General features: G+C 57.7%; 1 pseudogene; it reads right to left on the reverse strand.

Annotated features, from left to right (window-relative positions):
- Positions 1-1,662: 1,662 nt before the first annotated feature.
- On the reverse strand, positions 1,663-9,502 carry LOC140596589 (regulation of nuclear pre-mRNA domain-containing protein 1B pseudogene; annotated as a pseudogene).
- Positions 9,503-12,794: the final 3,292 nt, after the last annotated feature.

Below are 12,794 nucleotides of genomic sequence, written 5' to 3' on the forward strand. Positions count from 1 at the left end.
GGGGAATATGTGCAGAAACAGCAAATATTAGAATTGATCTTTCAATTTTAGAAAAGTCACCTACTGCCCTATGGCCTCTGGGAAGAAAAACTTTGTAGAGACTCATTAATTCAATAATGACAGGACAACAGGCAGTGTCAATAAGCAAACACACAGTCTGTATTCAAATCCAAAAAACAGCTTAAATGCTACTTACTATGTTCTACAGAGAGTTAAACTGAACACCTGCTACGACTTTTCATCCTTTTTGCTTCATGGCAGGCAGGAGAGCTTCTTAAAGGAAAGCCTGCCACACGTTTAAAACACAGGCTATGTTTCAACATGTTTAACATGTAAGATTACAAGTAATTGGCTTTTTGGTAATCCTGAAAATAACTCAAAATAATGGAGATTCTGAAGCCCCCACCACTGAATTCCTTTTTACAGCTTCTGGATTTCAGCCTCTGGGCTCTGACTCCTAGTATACTATTTGGGCGAATTGGTTTCTGCCCTTTCCAATGTCAAAAATAAGCCTGCCAAATCAGAGCGATTTCCAGTCAGCAGGCCTAACCTTCACTAAAAGCAAGGTAAAAATCCTCTCAAACTACATTATATAGTCATAATGTCAGCTGGCATGATAGTGGAATTAAAACCCAAAATTAAAATCCGTGACTTACCCCCTTCCTCTGCCCAAGCTATTCAGTCACAGCTCATCAGAGTACTTTTCCTCCCCCGGGGCACAAGGACAGGCACAGTGGCCAGTGGCAGAAACTGACATACACAAAGTGTCATATTCACAAGGGACATGTTCATGTTTACTCACCATACTGTAGACATGCGCCCAGTGAAGGAAAGGAGTGTGAGCCCTACTCCCCAAGAGACATGGGTTGAAAAAGCAACACCTGTGCAGAGCCCAGACTCGGTAGCTTTTGGGGTCCACCAGTGCCATTTCTAACAACCGCCTTCACAACCGATTTGGGCCAAAAGACCATGTTTTTAGGAACGTTTTCTCAGACAGTGGGTGCCTGGGAAGGTTGTTTGTAGGAACCTGAAGTAAGTAACTTATTTTTAACTCATGCCTGTGATCCCTGTTACTCTTGTTTCTCAACTACAACTTCATGTCCCAGATCAGCTGTGAATCTAATTGCTAGATTCCCCAGTCAGCTTATAAAACAAACACACCTCACCTCTGACTACATGTCACTGGAAGTAAGGAAAAGGAAGGATGAGATTTGGCAAACTCTTTATGGCAAAGCTGCTTGACAGTTGTGCCTCCAACCTTTGGGGTGGATGGTAGCCAGGAAAGTCAATGACACCAGAGTAAGTCCTTCAGTGGAGGCCTGTACTGAACTTGAACAAGCCCAGCTCAGAAAAGAAGCTGCTTTCGTGACACAATGCTGTCCTAAGCGACAAGATTCTTCTGAAAGCTTCCAGAAGTACACATGATTTTCGTAACTTCTTGGGTGTAAAGAGAGAGCTAAGAATGGAAAACCAACAGGGGCATGAACACATGAAGTGGGAGTTTGTATTCCTTCCATATATGAACCTAAATGACTCCACTTGCCACTGTTGTGAATTGTGCTCAACAAAGAGAGGACGGAGAGGAGAATTGTTGGACCCTGGCTCACGGGTGCCAACGTGTCCCGGCGGACGCCCCAGAGACTCAGACCCCAGACAGGCAGATGCAATTAGCAAGAGGGTTTATTGGACGTTTGCGCAAACGGGCTTTCCGCCTCCGAAGAGGAAGAGAGCCCCGATTAGCAATTACAGGTATCTTTTAAAGGCAAAAGGAAAAAAAAAACCGCTTAAAGACAAAAGAACCTCGGGAGTCGCATAGCATTCAGGTTATTGATTTCACAGAGGGTCAACATGAACCTATTCAGGGACATTCCAATCAGGGTGTGGGGGGAAATGGTTTTCTTATTGTAAACAGAATGCTTTTAGTTGCTAAAATTTCAGGAAGACGCCTGGATGGGCTGCCTCTGGATTAGGGCTGGCCCTACTTACAAGGGGGGAGGTTTCTTCATTCCCTCCTCTTGTTTGGGCTGATTTTAACCTTAAAATCTTAGGGAACATTTATTTCTTCAGTTTGGTGGGCCCGACATTGCTGAGTTAATACCAGAGCTTGGGTAATAAACAATCTTTCTCGGATGAACTGGAGCGGCCAGTTGAGGACTCAGGGGACGAAAGTTAGCAGCAGGAGCAGGATAACTAGAGGGCCCATAATGGTAGAGATTAGGGTGGTCAACCAGGGAGACTGATTAAACCAGCTTTCAAACCAGCCCTGCTGGGCCTCCCGGTCCCTTTGTCTTTTATTTAACCTTTCCCTGAGTTTGGCCATGGAGTCTCTGATGACTCCAGAATGGTCTGCATAGAAACAGCATTTTTCTCCTAGGGCTGCACACAGTCCTCCCTCTTTCAGGAATAGTAAATCCAAGCCTCTCCTGTTTTGGAGTACTACTTCTGAAAGTGAGGTGAGGGACTGTTCTAACTTAGAAACAGACTGCTCTAGTGCCCGTAGATCCTCATCTACAGCTGCCTGGAGTTCTATATAACATCGTGAGCCCTGGATCAGAGCAGCTGCGCCAGTACCCACCCCAGTAGCGACCCCTAGTCCCAACATAACAGCTAGGGTTAGGGAGACAGGTTCGCACCAAAAACGGGTGGGATGTTCATTATACTGATTTTCTAGAGTTTCAGCAGGGTGATAGAACACCCTGGGTATGATCTGCATCATGACACAGAAGTTGTTTGAGCTATTTAGAACCTTAGCTGACACACAGGGGGTGAGGACTTTGTTGCATGCCCACCAAGTTCCCGGCTGGGGCTCCAGGTAAGAGTCAGTCCCTAAAATCTGGGCGGTAGTATTGCAGAGTTCCTGGTAACCCCGGGTGAGTATAGTTAGCCTTGACAGTGATGGAATCCCAGGAGGAGGAGGGCCTCTCATCCTGTGTCTCCCTAGTCTCGCACCCCCAATTTTTACAATAGAAGTATTCCCCTCCTCCACAGGTGGGATTTAGCCTGCGATCTCTGTGGTACCCGGGACAGACATAAAAGGGAAGAGTGCTTAGCATGGCCCTTCTGTCAGGCGTGCCACATCCTCCCCATGGGTCTAATCCCAGTCGCCCTGGAGGGCTTTCTCGGTTAGAGGCTCTAGAGGTGTCGAAGTATCCCTCTAGGTCCCATGGGCTAGGGGCCCCTATGGTTAGCTTGCATAGGTCAGGATATAGGTTAGGCCACCAGGTTCCCACAGGGGCGGTCTTAGTTATAGACCAAACCTCGTCACCCCCAGACATTAGTACCTGCCAGGTTAACCTTTTGAGGGCATGAGGGTCACCTCTGGCGGGGGTGAAGAGCGCTAGGAGAGGTAGGAATATAACAACTGTCATTGAACAATTTTTTGAAAGTCTTATCTTGAGCGGGTTTTGGGTGCAGTGGAGCTTCCATTGGAGTGGCTCGTCCGGTTCGCCTGGCTGGCGTCAGCGGTGCTCGTTGATGGGGCGCGCTTCACGTGTGAGGCGTGGACCCAAGCAGCAATGCCGTCTACCTTTAAGGCGGTTGGGGTGGTCGGTAGTACAGTAAATGGGCCCTTCCAGCGGGGCTCAAGCATCCTGGACTGATGTTTCCTGATGTAGACGGAGTCACCGATCTGGAACGGGTGTGGGTTGGTTGTGTCTCCGGGGCGGTAGACAGCCGCAAGGGGTTTCCAGATCTGGCGCTGGATAATCTGGAGCGCCTTTAGCCTGTCCTGTAAACCGGGAGTGTTAGCAAGAGGGTCAATAGCAGAATCTAGCAAGTCCGTTACTGGTGGGGGACCTCCATAGAGAAGCTCGTAAGGAGTTAGCCCATGGCGCGCGGGAGTGTTCTGGACTCAGAACAGGACCATAGGGAGGAGTTGGACCCAGTCTCTAGTGCCAGTCTCCAATGTCAATTTGGTTAGGGTCTCTTTAATTGTTCTATTTATTCTTCCTACCTGCCCTGAGCTCTGGGGTCTGTATGCACAATGTAATTTTTAATTTATCCCCAGTAATCTGGCCACCAACTGACTTACCTGGGAGACGAAGGCGGGGCCGTTGTCCGACCCTATTACCTTGGGCAGTCCAAACCAGGGGAAAATTTCTTCTAGGATTTTCTTGACAACCACATGGGCAGTTTCTCGTTTGGTGAGGAAGGCTTCTGTCCATCCTCCTGTGGGCCTAGTGCAGCGGCTCGTGCTGTTTCATCGGCCGTCCTGTTCCCCTCTGCTACTGGGTCGTTGCCGTGCTGATGCCCAGGACAGTGAATTATCTACCACGGCCGCCCCGGCTTTACGTTCACCATTTCGTAGAAAGCTACTCCCCTCAGTGTACCAGGTTGCTTCAGCATCTGGCAAAGGCTGGTCCGTCAAGTCCCTTCTGGTGCCATGGACCTCAGCTAGGATCTGGTGGCAATCATGCATTACCAGGGAGGGGGACTCGGCTTCTGGAAGCAAGGTGGCCGGGTTTGGGGATGTAGCCGTTCCGAACCGTATCCGCTCAGAATTCAGTAACATGGCCTGATAATGGGTGACCTGGCGTTTGAGAGCCATCGATCAGGGGGCTGGCGGATGACTGTCTCTATGGCATGGGGGGGCCACCACAGTGAGGGGTTGGCTGAAGGCCAACTTATCTGAGGCTTTTACCAGGACTGCCACAGCCACTATTATTCGGAGACATGGGGGCCATCCTGCAGCCACTCTGTCTAATTTTCTTTTGAAAAGTATGCCACGGGCCTTTTCCAGGGTCCCAGTTTCTGAGTTAGGACCCCTTTGGGTATTCCTTGGTGTTCATCAGCATATAGCGCAAATGGCTTGGTTACATCTGGGAGGCTCAGGGCAGGGGCGGTCAATAAGGCCCTTTTTATTTTGTCAAAAGCCAATTGTTGCTCCTTTCCCCAGTGGTAGGGGGTGTTGGATTTCGTGAGAGGATATAGGGGAGCCGCCAGCTCTGCAAACCCGGGTACCCAGAGGTGGCAGAACCCAGCACTGCCGAGGAACTCTCGTAGCCCTCTGGCACTAGTGGGTGCTGGGATCAGGGCTACAGCCTTTTTGCGGCCCTCCGTCAGCCACCTCTGGCCTCCTTCCAGGAGATATCCCAGATAGGTCACTCGTCTCTGGCCTATTTGGGCCTTTTTGGCGGAGGCCCTATACCCCAGTCCTCCCAGTCTCTCGAGCAGGGCCCCCGTACCTTTTACACAATCCTGTTCTGTCTTAGCCGCTATGAGCAAATCAAACACGTACTGCAGGAGAACGAGGTCCGGATGGCCAACTCGGAAGTCTGCCAAGTCCTGATGCAAGGCTTCGTTGAACAAGGTGGGGGAGTTTTTGAATCCCTGTGGTAGCTTTGTCCAAGTGAGTTGTCCTGAGAATCCCGTCTCAGGATCTTTCCATTTAAAGGCAAAAATAGGCTGGCTTTGAGAGCTTAACTTTAGGCAAAAGAATGCATCTTCTAGATAGAGCTCAAGGGTCCTTCTGCCTCAGTTAAAACTGAATGTTGAGCTCCCGTAGCAACCAGGAAGGTCACTGGTTGACCCCCCAACTTTAAGGGTTATCCGAGGCTGGGGGGGGGGGGGCTCCTGGCCCTGACATCCCTACTCTTCATCCTCTAGGGACAGTACGGGAATGGGCTTCTTCTTAGGTCCCTGCGTTTGGCCCTTCTTTGGACAATCTTTAACCCAATGTCCTTTTTCCTTGCAGTAGGCACACTGGTCTCGTTCAACCTGTGGTCTTCTTTTGTCTCCCAGGTCCTTACTCTGTCCTGACTTACTCTGCCCTGAGCCCTGTACTACGGTGGCCAGTATCCCAGTCAGTTCTTTATTGCGTTTCCTTTATCTCTTTTATTTTGTCTCTCTCTCTCTCTCTCTCTCTCTCCTCTCTCTCTCTAAGTATACATACGGTAGCCTTCCATTAATCTTTCCAGAAAACCTGCCGGCGTCTCATCTTTTCCCTGCACTATAGCACGTACCTTTGCCAAATTGGTGGGGCGACGCCCTGCCCCTCTGAGACCCGCTAGGAGTACCTGGCGATAGAGACGGAGCCGCTCCCTCCCAGCAGCAGTGTCATAGTCCCAGGTCGGGCGAACCAAGGGGAAAACGTCCTCAATTTCATTAGGCAGCTGGGTCGGCCTCCCATCCGCCCCGGGGACGTTTTTCTGTAGGCGCGCGGTCTCTCCTCCGTGGTGAGGAGAGTCTGCAGGAGCTGATCAGGGTGCCCATGGGGTCCTGGCTGAAAGACCGGGGCCTTCACCTGCAAGATAATATCAATATTAAAAGTTCCATTCCTGGGCCACCCGACGTTGAGAGTCAGCCACTCTGAGGAGCAGAAGGTGACCCATCTTCGTCTTTTGACTTCGACCGAAAGGTTGTGTGCTCGCCGGCGACTTCTTTCCAGTGATCTAGAGCGAGGCTTAAAGGGGTGGTTACAGTTTGCCCCGCGGGTGTAGAAAAGAGGTGAGCGGGGAGGAAGAGGACAGGAAGACAGAACAGACAGATGCACACAGATGACGGGACCGGCACGGCGGATTCAGACGGGAGCGGTCGCCAACAGCGACCCTCCCCGAAGAGGAGGGAGTGCCGGGCTCCCTCCCTCTTCCAGACCACTCGGGAGTCCGACTCCGGAGCGGGACCAGAAAGACACAGAACGAACAGACGCACACGAATGACAGGACTGGCGCGGCGGATTCAGATGGGAGCAGTCGCGAACAACGACCGTCCCTGCAGAGGAGGGAGTGCCGGGGCTCCGTTCCTCTTCCAGACCACTCCGGAGTCCGACTCCGGAGGGGGACCAGGGGTCTCGGGCACGTCTGCCTCCCCCGCTGGTCCAAATACAGAATACAGAGTACAGCGTCCTGCAGGCACAATACAGACCCGGCACAGACCCGGCCAGTCAGACAAACGGACGAGACAGATATGACATTTAGCGAGCTCGGTCTTACCTCCTACCGGTCTTAGGATTGAGCCTGGGGCGTCTCGGATCCCGGACGAGCCCCCAAATGTTGGACCCTGGCTCACGGGTGCCAACGTGTCCCGGCGGACGCCCCAGAGACTCAGACCCCAGACAGGCAGATGCAATTAGCAAGAGGGTTTATTGGACGTTTGCGCAAACGGGCTCTCCGCCTCCGAAGAGGAAGAGAGCCCCGATTAGCAATTACAGGTATCTTTTAAAGGCAAAAGGAAAAAAAACCGCTTAAAGACAAAAGAACCTCGGGAGTTGCATAGCATTCAGGTTATTGATTTCACAGAGGGTCAACATGAACCTATTCAGGGACATTCCAATCAGGGTGTGGGGGGAAATGGTTTTCTTATTGTAAACAGAATGCTTTTAGTTGCTAAAATTTCAGGAAGACGCCTGGATGGGCTGCCTCTGGATTAGGGCTGGCCCTACTTACAAGGGGGGAGGTTTCTTCAGAATCAGGGTCTGTGGTTCTTTCTTGAGGCTGCAGGACCAGGATGAAGGAGGGACAGAACCTGAGGCCACAAGGTTATTTCCAACCACGACTTGCCCTCTTCTTTCTGTTGATAGAGATGGGAATCTGGGGCATGACACCTGTCCTAGTCAGTCGAAAACAGGTCATCAGCAGAGGGCAGGGGGGCCAAGCCTCTTGTGACGTCGGGCAGCAATGAGAGGTCTGGCAAGCTCTGAATATGGGAGTTCAGTTCCTTGTGGATCTGGGTTACCCGAGCAAGCTTCTGTTTATATTCTTCTAGTTTTTTCTCCTTTTCTGACAAAACATCTTTCTGGTTCTTGGTGTACTGCACCAGCATCCGAGCCAGCTGGCGCCGATCTTCCAGTTCTGCCGCCAGACGCCCGTTATATTCTGCTAGTAACAGAGATGCTTCATCTACTGTTTTTGAAAGACGTTCAGCTGCCTCTTTGTCTGTTATTTTTTCCAACAGAGAAACATCTTGCACTTCCTGGGGCAAAGAAGCAATCTTCTGCCGGACAGTAGCATCCCCTGATGCAGCATTTTCCAGGTCCTGCAAAGCTTTGATCAGTTCCTCAGTCAAGAGGGGTCCTGCAGAAGGATCTTGGGGAGAGTAGCTTCCAGGGTAGTCATCCTCCTCCTCCTCTTGTATCTGCTGAAAAGTTCGCTTCAAAGATTTCTTCTCCTCTGTTGCTTCGGGGGGAGGGCTCTTGGAGTCCTCCATAGACAGCTTCAGCTGCTGTATGAACTCGCCGCCATACACCCTTCTTTCTTGCCAGATGTTCAGCAATCTTTCTAAAGGTTTTTTACAGCCTTCATCTGCCTCTCTGGCAACATGAGAAAAGGCATCCACAAGAACAGATTCAAATTCTCTAGTGAATTCAGGTCCTTTCCTTTTACTGTTTTGGATGACATCATTGGCTAAGTACAGAAAAGTAAGCTTTCTATTTGATTTGGCTTTGCGGAGCTCTCGGTGCCACACAGAAACGATAGGTCCCGCGTCCTTGCGGTGGTGGATGAGCCACAGCGACAGGGTCTGCACGCTCTTCTGAGAGCTGTTCAGCTCCGAGAGCTTCTTCTCCAGCGCCGACTCGGAGAAGGAGGACATGGTGGCGGCGGCGGGGCCCTGCAGGGAGCAGCCTGGGCCGCCCAGTGCGGCGGGAGGAGCGACCGCACGCACAAGGCCCGGGCCTCACCGGAACGCCTGCGGGGCTCTTTACTGACTGACTGACGGCCAGGGGGGCGAGGAGGGGGAGGGGATGGGTCTCCGCAGTAACAGCCGCCCGCGCCGCCGCCACAAGATGGCCACAGACCTCTCACACCGCCCCGAGCAGGGTCAAAGGGCAAGGGCCGGAGTAGCTGGGCACCGGGAGGTGTCAGAGCTACAGAAAAACGCCCCTCCAGGGGCGGCGGCCTCCCCGAACCTCGCTCAGGGCACTTCGAAAGCGACAGACCGGCAAAAAAGCGCAATCCGGCGGCCTCCGGAAGGCGCTTTGACCGCTCGCGCCCCCGCTGTTTGTCTTTATCGTGTGTGGTGGTGGCCACACACTTATCCGTGTGTCAGGATTTACAGAGCTGTATGCAAAAAGTTAATCTTACTGCCTGTGGATTCTTAAAAAATGTGAAACCTAAAAGGGAGAAGTAGGACCAACGGCAAACGACATGCGAAACCTTAGTCTCCAGAGGGCGTAGGGAGCCTTGGGGGAAACCCGCAGCAGTGAGTCTGCAGACCTCTCTGGACTGAGCAGACCAGCGCGCTCTGTGTCCACGCGTGTAGAGCAGGGACGTGACTACACACACGTGCCCATGTGCTCCCGGCTGAGCCCCCGCGGATAGAGATGGCACGTGACTCAGGGAAGGAAACTGCGCAGCGTCCTCTCGAGAAGCATCCACCAGCCCTTCTGACTGGTCCGCGCTCCACCCACAGGGGCGGTTTCGAGGGGGTTTTGTCAGGGTGACCGTGTGGCAGGAGAGGCGCCGCGTCCTGCGCCCCACGGTCTGAGGAGACGCTCGGCCGATTCCGAGGGACCCTGCCAGGAGGCGGCGCTGCAGCACTTGGGCAGCCGCTCTGGCGTTTGCTTCCACGAGAGCACTTCAGGCGCCCTTCGCCGGCTTGTCCTGCGCGTTGGATGGACTTGATGCAATTTAAATGAGCCCCGGTTAGATGTTCTGTCAGAACGACTGGCTGGAAATGAACCGTCTGAAGCGGGTGAACTGACGTATCCTCCCGTGGCGCTGTGGTGTGTTCACCCTGCGTTCCCCCCTGAGCGCCCTTCGCTGTGCTCAGCTGCGCCGCGGCGGGCGGTCGCCGAGCGAGGAGGCCTGACGGAGGCCTGACGGGGACCTGACAGGGGGGCTGACGGGGACCTGACGGGGGAGGGGGCTGACGGGGGCCTGACGGGGACCTGACGGGGGGGGGGCTGACGGGGAGGCTGACGGGGACCTGACGGGGGGGGGTTGACAGGGGGGCTGACCGGGACATGATGGGGGAGGGGGCTGACGGGGGCCTGACGGGGGCCTGACGGGGACCTGACGGGGGGGGGGCTGACGGGGACCTGACGGGGGAGGGGGCTGACGGGGGCCTGACGGGGACCTGACGGGGGGGGGGCTGACGGGGACCTGATGGAGGAGGGGGCTGACGGGGACCTGATGGGGGAGGGGGCTGACGGGGACCTGACGGGGGGAGGGGGCTGACGGGGGCCTGACGGGGACCTGACGGGGGGGGGGGGCTGACGGGGACCTGATGGGGGAGGGGGCTGACGGGGACCTGACGGGGACCTGACGGGGGGCTGACGGGGACTTGATTGGGACCTGATGGGGGGAGGCTGACGAGGGCCTGACGGGGACCTGACGGGGGGGGGGGGGGGGGCTGACGGGGACCTGATGGGGACCTGATGGGGGGGCTGACGAGGGCCTGACGGGGACCTGATGGGAGAGGGGGCTGACGAGGGCCTGACGGGGACCTGACGGGGACCTGATGGGGGGGCTGACGGGGACCTGACGGGGGAGGGGGCTGACGGGGGCCTGACGGGGACCTGACGGGGACCTGATGGAGGAGGGGGCTGATGGGGACCTGATGGGGGAGGGGGCTGACGAGGGCCTGACGGGGACCTGACGGGGATCTGGTGGGGGGGCTGACGGGGACCTGAGGGGGACCTGGTGGGGGCGCTGACGAGGGCCTGACGGGGACCTGGTGGGGGGGCTGACTAGGGCCTGACGGGGACCTGACGGGGACCTGATGGGGGGGCTGACGAGGGCCTGACGGGGACCTGATGGGGGAGGAGGCTGACGGGGACCTGACGGGGACCTGGTAGGGGGGCTGACGAGGGCCTGACGGGGACCTGACGGGGACCTGGTGGGAGGGCTGACGAGGGCCTGACGGGGACCTGACGGGGACCTGACGGGGGGGGGGTGCTGACGAGGGCCTGACAGGGACCTGACGGGGACCTGATGGGGGAGGGGGCTGACGGGGACCTGACGGGGGGAGGGGGCTGACGGGGACCTGACGGGGACCTGATGGGGGAGGGGGCTGACGGGGACCTGACGGGGACCTGATGGGGGGGGGGGGGCTGACGGGGACCTGATGGGGGAGGGGGCTGACGAGGGCCTGACGGGGACCTGACGGGGGGGGGGGGGCTGACGGGGACCTGATGGGGGAGGGGGCTGACGAGGGCCTGACGGGGACCTGACGGGGGGGGGGGGGGCTGACGGGGACCTGATGGAGGAGGGGGCTGATGGGGACCTGATGGGGGAGGGGGCTGACGAGGGCCTGACGGGGACCTGACGGGGATCTGGTGGGGGGGCTGACGGGGACCTGAGGGGGACCTGGTGGGGGCGCTGACGAGGGCCTGACGGGGACCTGGTGGGGGGGCTGACTAGGGCCTGACGGGGACCTGACGGGGACCTGATGGGGGGGCTGACGAGGGCCTGACGGGGACCTGATGGGGGAGGAGGCTGACGGGGACCTGACGGGGACCTGGTAGGGGGGCTGACGAGGGCCTGACGGGGACCTGACGGGGACCTGGTGGGAGGGCTGACGAGGGCCTGACGGGGACCTGACGGGGACCTGACGGGGGGGGGTGCTGACGAGGGCCTGACAGGGACCTGACGGGGACCTGATGGGGGAGGGGGCTGACGGGGACCTGACGGGGGGAGGGGGCTGACGGGGGCCTGACGGGGACCTGACGGGGGGGGGCTGACGGGGAGGGTGACGGGGACCTGACGGGGGGGGGTTGACGGGGGGGCTGACGGGGGCCTGACGGGGGCCTGACGGGGACCTGACGGGGGGGGGGCTGACGGGGACCTGACGGGGGAGGGGGCTGACGGGGGCCTGACGGGGACCTGACGGGGGGGGGGCTGACGGGGACCTGATGGAGGAGGGGGCTGACGGGGACCTGATGGGGGAGGGGGCTGACGGGGACCTGACAGGGACCTGACGGGGGGCTGACGGGGACTTGATTGGGACCTGATGGGGGGAGGCTGACGAGGGCCTGACGGGGACCTGATGGGGGAGGGGGCTGACGAGGGCCTGACGGGGACCTGACGGGGGGGGGGGGGCTGACGGGGACCTGATGGGGGAGGGGGCTGACGAGGGCCTGACGGGGACCTGACGGGGGGGGGGGGCTGACGGGGACCTGATGGAGGAGGGGGCTGATGGGGACCTGATGGGGGAGGGGGCTGAAGAGGGCCTGACGGGGACCTGACGGGGATCTGGTGGGGGGGCTGACGGGGACCTGAGGGGGACCTGGTGGGGGCGCTGACGAGGGCCTGACGGGGACCTGGTGGGGGGGCTGACTAGGGCCTGACGGGGACCTGACGGAGACCTGATGGGGGGGCTGACGAGGGCCTGACGGGGACCTGATGGGGGAGGAGGCTGACGGGGACCTGACGGGGACCTGACGGGGACCTGGTGGGAGGGCTGACGAGGGCCTGACGGGGACCTGACGGGGACCTGACGGGGGGGGGGGCTGACGAGGGCCTGACAGGGACCTGACGGGGACCTGATGGGGGAGGGGGCTGACGGGGACCTGACGGGGGGAGGGGGCTGACGGGGACCTGACGGGGACCTGATGGGGGAGGGGGCTGACGGGGACCTGACGGGGACCTGATGGGGGGGGCTGACGGGGACCTGATGGGGACCTGATGGGGGGGGCTGACGGGGACCTGATGGGGACCTGATGGGGACCTGATGGGGGGGGCTGACGGGGACCTGATGGAGGAGGGGGCTGACGAGGGCCTGACGGGGACCTGACGGGGGGGCTGACGGGGACCTGACGGGGACCTGACGGAGGGGGGGGGCTGACGAGGGCCTGACGGGTCTGCGGGGGGCTCTGGAAGGCGGTGGTTCTGGGGTGGGGTTGCCGAGGGCGCCGTCTG

This window comes from Vulpes vulpes, unplaced genomic scaffold (genome assembly GCF_048418805.1).
Source record: "Vulpes vulpes isolate BD-2025 unplaced genomic scaffold, VulVul3 Bu000000639, whole genome shotgun sequence".
In the NCBI taxonomy this organism is placed as follows: domain Eukaryota; kingdom Metazoa; phylum Chordata; class Mammalia; order Carnivora; family Canidae; genus Vulpes; species Vulpes vulpes.